Source organism: Falco rusticolus, chromosome 8 (assembly GCF_015220075.1).
Source record: "Falco rusticolus isolate bFalRus1 chromosome 8, bFalRus1.pri, whole genome shotgun sequence".
Taxonomy (NCBI): domain Eukaryota; kingdom Metazoa; phylum Chordata; class Aves; order Falconiformes; family Falconidae; genus Falco; species Falco rusticolus.
Genome location: NC_051194.1, coordinates 64393606 through 64402545, shown reverse-complemented (window position 1 = coordinate 64402545; position 8940 = coordinate 64393606). Strand labels below are relative to the sequence as shown.

The window sequence follows — 8940 nt, the reverse complement described above, 5'->3', positions numbered from 1 at the left end:
AAAAATGAGAGCAGTTCAGCTGGGTAAAGCAGTCCTGTAGGGTCTAATATTATGCGTTCACACTGTGTACAGGGTGAGCCATCAATTATCTGCACCCAAGTGACCCCAGAGACCCAGTGTATTTGGCCTTGTTTGTCACTTAACTGTCCCCTGTCATGCTTCGATTAAGAGCTGAGAATGCCAGCTAACACTGTCCATATCACCAGCAGTGCAGGATGTTTCATTGCCTTGTTTTCCTCAAAAGGAGCCCAAAGAAAAGTCAGGTTTGTTCAGCACAAGCTGTAGCTGGGGAGGATTCAGGTAAGCCAGATGGCAGTGTCAGTGATGGATGGTGCAGGTACCGTGGGGCTATGCCTGAATATCCTAACTGGGAAAGCTGAGCTGCGCTGTACCTCACTGAAATATTGACTATTGCAGCAGTTGCTTTACACTGTTCAATTGACTGTGTAATTGCTTTCACAAATTAAACAAAAACAATGGTGAAAATATGTAAAATGTCACCTGGACTGAATTGTGGTTCAGATCCCCAGTGAAAATGAGTTTGGCAGGCTCCCTTCACTTCTTCTCTGCTTGATTTCAGTCTGAATGCCTCTCTGCTCACAAGCCCAGGTTGGTGTTGCAGGTCAGGCTTTAGATGTGGTTATGGGTGCTGGTGTGTGAGAAGCTCTGCTTACCTGGCTTAAGCCAGACTAATCAGCACCCCCTTTTTCCAAGCCATCTCACTCATTCCGTGCTTTGTATACTCTTTGCTTTGCTGTGCCTGCTTTCCTGGGTTTCCTCACTTTGAAGGGCAAACATGCAATGCTGCACTTCTCTCTTGAACTCACATTTGTTTTCCTTTAGCATTTAGCCCTGTAAATGTGATAGCTAATCATTCTGTGAAGACAACTGAGGGAATGAGAAGGGGCCAGATCATCCAATTGCAAGTTTACAAGTCAACAGATCCCGTCCATGCTGACCTCTCCTCTACAAACTCAGCTACAAACACAGTGGTGAATCAGACAAGGTGGACAGCATGACCAGTTCCTTCTCTTCCCTCTCCCTCGTGCTCCTCAGGCAGCAGATCAGGGGGATTAGCCAGCTGGGGTTCTCCTCATGCCAAGGGGTCTCAGGCAACCAAGCAAACCTGCATTTCAGTTTCTTTCCACTGCACATTATTGAGGACTGCACTTTGTCTCATTCTTTTTCATTTCTTTTCCAGCCTGATTTGTTACCGATGCAGTACCCTGCATTTAGGAGCAGTGTGGAGCTGCTGCATTCAAAGAAGTGCATCAAGAGACACTGCTGTGGACCTGCAGACACTAACTGCAACTGCTGTGATGCATCTTACAAGTTTTCAGGAACAGAGGTTAGTTCATTCCCTCTTGAGTGAGTAGACTGGTAAACTCTGCACTCCTGAGTCCCCTTGGAAATTATGATTATTCTCACATTTCCTTTACCAATGGGCATGAAGACCTCTAGCCAATGTTAACTGCTGCCTGGTTCTGGAGCCACGGAATGCCTTGGATTTCTCTTCTTCAAGCAGTTTATGTGGGAGAGCTTTTTTAAAGTATCAAATGAAAGATGGCTCTGTTTCAGCCACACTCTTGAAAGCCAACATGCTTTTAAATGCCAGTTACTGTGTATCCTGAAAAGGATGGGCAGTTGTGAGTTAGTTAGCTGTCTTGGTTTTGGTTGACAGTACCCCATCTAGAAAAGAAAATGAGATCTCTGCATTCAGCCTGAGGAGCTGAGTAACCCAGGTAGCAATAATACGACTGTATTATTCAACCTCAGTGAAACTTGGGAGGTTTCTGTACCAGTGAGAAGATGGATTGCCACAGCTGGAATCACCATCAGCCAGTCACAGAGATACAGTGTTTTCTATCAGGCAGGCTGGAGGAGCCCATGTTTCTCATCAGATAGATGTAGTAGTGCTTTTTAATACTTTTTAATAGTTTGCAAAATTATGATAAGCTCTGCAAGGCCATTTAAAATGGATAATCTTCAAGTGGTATTAAGGATTAAAATGGGTCTGCCTTGTATGCCTTAATGGGCCCCTCACAGGCTGTTCAACGTTATCAAAAGGTGATTTTAAGAGTTTGTAATAAATATGTTCCTTTGGGGAAGATTAGGAAACAGGGTGGGATTTTGCCATCCTTCTGCTACCTCCAAATTGCTGTGCATCAACTGAATTAATTACAGTGGATCTATCTTGAACTCCACAGTGCCAGCTCACTTCTGATCTATAAGAGGTTTGTCCTTAGTGGGAAATGTTTGCTCCAAGAGCCAGGGCTATTTAGTATTTGATTATCAGCCTAGGAGAAATTAGTCAAGACTCCAGCTTCTCGAACACTTACGTGCATGTTTAACCTTCCATTCCTGAAGAGTCCTTTAGATTTCAAAGTGCAATAAAATAAAGTGTGCCTGCAGAAATCTCATGGGGACCAGGGACTATGGGAGCTATTCATTCTCAAACCAGAAGTGAATGACTTCATTCAGAAAGTTTTCTTTAAGCAAGCTATGCTTACACTCTTGTAGTGTCCAGCTTCTTGTCTTTGTTGCTAGCCTGACCCTGTCCATGCCACTGTCAAGGGTGGGGCCTGAAATTACCCAGGCGATTTGAGTGCATGAGCAAAACTGGATAAAATTACTGAAAGTAGCATTAGTTTGTCATTTCACACATTTCCATATTGACAAAGTCCATGTCCCTTGGGCAACCAAGTTGTCAGAGTGGTACAAAACCCACAATAATAATCCTCTGTGAACCTTCTGAAGTTGCTCTTAATATATAAATTCCATTGTACGTCAGTTAAAGGCTTTAAAGTACAGTTATGAAATTTTCACATTTCATAAAATGTTGAAAGTTGAATGATTTCTTGTGGAGCCCAGCAGAAACCTACTGCCAGTGTCCTGCCATCAATGTGCTTACTGCTATTTTTGTCTGCCTAAAATCAACTTGAACACACTAGAATTTACTGATTTGTTGAAAATTAACAGTTTTGGAGGAGAATGTGGTTTCTTTTGGCTTGACCAAATCTGTTTGATCTTTACTGTTTCTGAAGCAGGCTTCTACCCCCTTGACTTCCCAGCCCCCTAAGCTTTGTTCTTTGGAGCCAGCATTTCCAGAGCTTTCATATTGACTGACTTTCAATTATTCTTCTTGGTGAGATACTGAGAACGCATTAGGACTGAGATGGTCCGTGTTTTCATGGAACTTGAGTGTGGTTTGGAGACCTCAGTTTAGGCAGAGAGCCTTCGAAAGTCACAATAATATTTGTACATCACCAAAGGACTTTGTATAACTGCAAGCTTCCTGCAGTGATATGTATTTGAACCCAGAAAACTCCACACTTAGCTCTAGCCATCTTTCTCGACTGACAGGTTGTTTCATAGTATTGTCACCCAAATAGATCTTGCGCACAGGATGTTCAGTTTCTTAATTTGCTTAACCATATTATTGTGAAATAACAAGATGTAAAACAAGAGCAGAGAACATTTATATAATAATTTGTATTAACCACATAATATGATGACATGAGTAATTGTCATCTGTCTATCCAGCTCACACTGATTTTGTCTAAAAAGTATCATTGCTAGAGGTCAGTGGCTAGAAAATGTGTTGAATTGGGCTGGTAATGATTAATTTCAAGGAATAACTGAGGGAGGGAGGCTGTTTATGGGGCTGCAGACTGGCTAGCCTCATGCTGTCAGTGTTCCCCGTTCATATGACAAGAGGAGCACATAGGCTGGGCAACACCCCTGCCCCAGCTATGGCTACATCGGCTCCTTTTATTGTGACTGCCTCCAGGTATGTAGTTCCAGTTTAACTCAGCCTGAAGATACACACTTCCTAAATTTCAGATTGTAGTTTTCAAGTCTGTGATTAGTGCTTAAACTCTGATTCTGGGGTTAAACTCTGACTCAAGACATTGAAGTGAGCAAATGGTCCTGTTGCCTTCTGCATTTCACACCCTTAATCCCATTTTTAGGCATCTTGGTGAATCAGCCTAACATCCTACTGATGAAAATGCTAAAGCAGATATTTACTTTGAGCACATGAATAATCCTTCACTGATATTTGAAGGCCGGCACCTTTGAGATCTGAAATAAACTGGAAAATAAACTCAAATGAGGTATGTCTTGCTTTTATTTTTACCCTACAGAACAGTAGTATTCATGTATTTTTGCTTGCAGGACCATGCTGGGCAACTGAAAGCATGTGTGGAATCTGGAACATTTGTGGTGCAAACATCATTTCAGCATTCTCCTACGCAAGAGATGATGAAACTTCCTAAGATGAGAGCCTATGTAAATATGTGTTATGCATCAGCTAGGCAAACAGATGAGGGAATGTTGTTTTTAGAAGCTCCAGATGATGGCCATGATCCTGTAATGTGATTATTGTGAGCAGAGACACACATCCATCTGCAGTCCAATTAATTCACCCTCTGCAGATCCACTGCAGGACCAGGGTCTAACTCTGTACAGCCACCAATGCCAGCTGTGATTCAGGAGAACTGAGCAAAGCGAAAAAGGCTGAACCTGTCACCTGGCAGAGGTGAAGAGGCATTGGAAGACCAGGCGCACTGCCATCCGTGCTGAGAAAATACTTGTTCAATTAAGCGTCTTCTGACTGCATGGCAATAGCCTGTATCTCAATGTGCAAAATCTGTGGCTCGCTGCTAGCCTCTGCACATAGCAGCTGCCTTAAAACCTCTCAGACTGAGAGGTGGCAGTTCCACTGGGGAGAGTAGGATCCCTCCCTCCTGACCACTGAAGGTCACTTCAGCAATCCTTTCGGAGTTTTCTTTGCAGAAGACAAGGAGAGCAGCGGGGCATTTGCCAATGCCAAGCGTGGTACCATGGTCACAGAAAAGGTAGTGCCCTACTCCTGCACGGTAAACCTTCCCCCTGGCCCAGGTGAAAAAAATTTTAAGGCTGCCACTCTCAGCTAGCTATCAACAAACTTGTTCTTTTGCAGAAGTAGTATGTGTATGTATATGTGTGTATATATATATTTAGATAAAAGAATAGAAAAAAGACTACCCTCCATTAATTGCGATTGCTGTATTCTTCTGTGTTCTTTTTAATGCTTAATTTAAACCTTGATGTCTTAACTCTTCTTAAGCCTTCCTGACTAGAGTAATTAATTTATAGTTTGTTCTAAAAGCATATCAGCAAATGGGCATCAATGCAGATAGCCATTCATTGATCCAGCAGTGAGGTTAAGCAGCTTGTGCTTTTAACTGCATGGGACAAAAGACACAAAACTGTTTGCTTGAGATATTAATCCAGAATGACCAGATATAATGTGACAGTAAAAGTGCTTTTCCCAAAGAGGAGAAATATGTCCTCTGCTCAGTACCTCCTGCTGACTCTCCGCACCGGGTGAATGAACACACAGCTGAATTCTCCCAGTCAGATGTGATCCAGGAACAAACTGGCAGCACACCTTTATGCCTGCTAATGTCAATCCTAACTCACAGAAGTGGCCCACTACCAGCTCTGCGGTCAAAATGCTTGCTCTGTTTTCTCAAGAATCAACACTGAATAGGCCAGAAGCACAGAAAAATCACCTGGTTTGAATCTCTAAAGAATGCAGAACTGTGGTTTGTACTGATATACAATGAAGTATCACATGCAAGAGTGGTGTTTCAGGACTCAGCCAGCAAGATGAAATGCAAGCAAAAAGGGAAATCTTGCATGAAGAAGACAATAAATAATCTTAAAGACAACTTACAAAGTCTAGTCTCTGCAGAAGCCTCATCTGTAGTGATCTGACTGGGAAGAGCCTATGTTGGAACACCTCATCTGAAATAATCTGCTCCTCAGAACATGGGAGCCACAATCCCTCAGCCTGCAGCTGCTCAGCTGTCCAGAAGATTGGCCAAGGAAATCGCATGCTGAGTTTGAACATTTGTCTTCTTGTTCTAGGTCCCAGGTTTAGCTCTGTGCCTTCATCTCTGCTCAGAAAGAACAGGAAACACAGCTAAACTCAGCTCAACAGTTCATTTTAGGCTGCCCCTAAGAGCATGTTAGCTCTTGACTGTAAAATGCGCACCCGGGTTTGAATAAGTCAGCCTTGTCTTGGTATGGTAATAAGGAAAAAGAGGGTTAACGAAAGATATGGTCATATACCTAAAGATAAGAGAAGCTGGGCGATAGGTACCACAGAATAGAGGAAGAATCAAGCAACCTCACGGTTAATTATTGTAATGGGATACTGATAGTTGCCATTGGCTGAGAAAGAATTCACACATTTGGGATCCTCTTATTCACTGTGATCCTTTAGATGTTAAGCTCTGGAGCAGTGCTGAGTTTGGCAAAGCAAGGACAAAACCCTATTCCTATTCTAAGCATGCTACTTTAGCTACTAGCTTTTCATTCAAGAAAGGGATTTGTTGACAGCAAAATTATTTTCTTAGAAAAACACTAAATGAGAAGATGACAAATGCTGTTGTGAATGTTCACACAACTCCAGGAGCAATCAACCATGATTATTCAGACAGGGCTCCTGCAGGAATGGATAGAGCTAAAATCTTGAAATTTGGCAAGAATAAGGTCCTCAGTCAGGAGTAGCACTTACAGTTGCTCTGGAGAAAATCTAGTTTCATTAGCCACATTCATGCTCATTTGGAATTGACCATGTGCAGTAGAACATCTTGTCTGTATGGATGCAATTAAGAGATGCACAGTGAATAGTTGCCCTGCAGTTAGCATAACATATGCTCCAGTACTTCCAGACGTAAGTACTGAAGTCAGTAGCAAAATCCTCATGTCTTCAACGAGGCCCCAATGTTAGTCATATAAAAAACGCTACGTGTGAAAGCAGCTGGGGATCTCTCCCTTCCCTGGAAAAATGTGAGAAAGAGAAGAGGAATCTATGCTGAGGAACTGACTGAAAGGCTGGAGAGGCCAGCAGGTAAAACCCTGGCTTGTAGTGTTCAGGAGACAGAATGGTACTGCTACCCAGTCTGTGACCTGCTGTTTGCCTTCTGGCTGATGCTTTAATACCGCTTACACTTTGTCTTGTCCATGTCAATAAGAAATCCTCAGTCCCACCCCTGCTAAAGAAATCAGAACATTCCTCTTCTGCCTCCATAAGTATCAATGTAACGTGGTTAACATTTAGATCCTATGGCCATATGTACTGTACTCTTGAAGAAGAAGAAAGGCTCCATCCCTGCACTGGACCACTGTCACAGCATCTTGGTACTGAAGCCCATTTGGTGGCATCAAAGCCTGTTTAATATGGGACAGTATGAGGCTGCACACTGAGGAGATGGTGATGTGAGGAGAAGCAATCTTAGTCCCAGCAGCAGCGGTGGATCTGAAGGCTCCTTAGGTCTGTGGTGCCAAAATCCAGGGCTAAGCCCATGTGTTTCCCCAGTGACCTATCCTGAATGCTGGCTCCAAGCAACCCCCACTGGAACTGTGTATGGTTCCCCACTTGAACTGGCTGATGTGAGCCCATCTCTCATCATGACAAGCCCAGTGGGTGATGCAGAGGCTCATCTGGTGCTCTAGCTCGTGACCAACTCTAGCTCTGCAGACAGCAGGACTGTGCTGAAGTTTTAGACAGGGCAAACAATTTCAGGCAAGATAAGGACAGACTAGACCTTTACCCAACCAGAACTTTATTGTGTGAGGTTTCTAAAATTTTAGTAGTTTTTCCGCCACTTTTGTGTGCTTTACTGCTGTTTTCTGGATCAGGAGAGGAAGTAACAAATTAACACACGGGAAAGTGTTCTTGCAGCAACACCACGGTGGGAAAAAAGTCATGAACTGCTGGAAATCCACCCCAAAATATTTCTCTGATCTTCCAAGATTTTTTTAATCTCTGTTCCAGATCCCAGAGCTCTATAATACAAAAATTTTTGGATAGGCCTGCACAATTCTGATGCCAAACTTGAAATTGGATTTTTGATGCTCTCTCCTGACTAGTTTCCTTTTCACAAGTCCAGGGGCTGGAACGTTTCCCTCCTCACTCTGCACTTGGTGTCTCCTGCTTTTAGCAAACCCTCAGGAGCTGGGCTGTGGTGGGGACATTGGTTGGGCACCAGCCAGACACCGCACTCAGGAAAGCCATCCACTGCAGCGAGGAGCTCTGCGAACTGTAGAGGCTGCTGCCTCCACTCCCCAGGCTCCCCAAGCTCTTTCCCTTTGCTGCACGAATGTCATCCAAGACAGCAGGTCTGGCCACCGGCTCTTTAGCTCTGCCTTTAACTCCAGGACCAAATTGCCTGCTCTGGAGCCAGAGCTGGATTCTTGAGAGCTAATTTAAACATCTGCGTTTGAAAGACGCAAGTTACATTGTTTAAAAGCAGGTCAGGCCCTGTTCAACTACAATAGCCAGCAGGTAATTCAAATGTGAATCCACAGCCTAGGCCATGGATTTGTATGGATCACAAAAACTAATGTAAACACCCCCTCCTCCTCACCCCAAGGAAGGTTATGGAGAGCACTGACTGGCTTCTTTTCCACACAGCAGTTGTTAAAACATCGCTACAAGGTCATGGACAACATTCCAGCTCATCAAAACTGCAGATAAACAGACTTCCTTCCCAAAGAGCGTATGAAAACAGCTGTTTGGCATTATAGTGTCTTGCAAATGATTTCTTGTCTCTTCAAAGGCAGTTGTTCTTCAATATTCCAAAGGTAGTAGCCTGAGGAGCACCTATCACCTCCACTGGGCTGTGCTGGTTGGAGAGGAAGCTGGAGCAGAGGAAAGCAATGGTGTGGGTTTGCATCCCACATTTATTAATATGCTTTTGTGAATTAAGGGGAGGGACAAATCAAGTCTTTAATGACCAGACTTCTGAGACAGGCAGCGTGTCAAACATTTCTCCTATGGTCTTGCAGTAACACTCGTTTCACTTTCCTTGCTTCAAATGTGTAGGCAGGGCTAAGCCTCATGAGACTCAGGGCAACGCAGGTCCGTGCAGCAAGGCACCCCAC

The 8940-nt window shown here is 43.7% G+C and overlaps 1 long non-coding RNA gene across 2 annotated transcripts; it reads left to right on the top strand.

Moving 5' to 3' along the window:
- The first annotated feature begins 939 nt into the window (after positions 1–939).
- On the top strand, positions 940–4108 carry LOC119152967. 2 transcript variants are annotated; one of them, XR_005105993.1, is made up of 3 exons: positions 940–1006; positions 1202–1348; positions 3972–4108. It is a non-coding gene; the product is annotated as an uncharacterized LOC119152967 (long non-coding RNA). The 2 variants fall into 2 exon arrangements; XR_005105992.1 differs by lacking the exon at positions 940–1006 and having other exon boundaries at positions 1018–1348.
- Positions 4109–8940: the final 4832 nt, after the last annotated feature.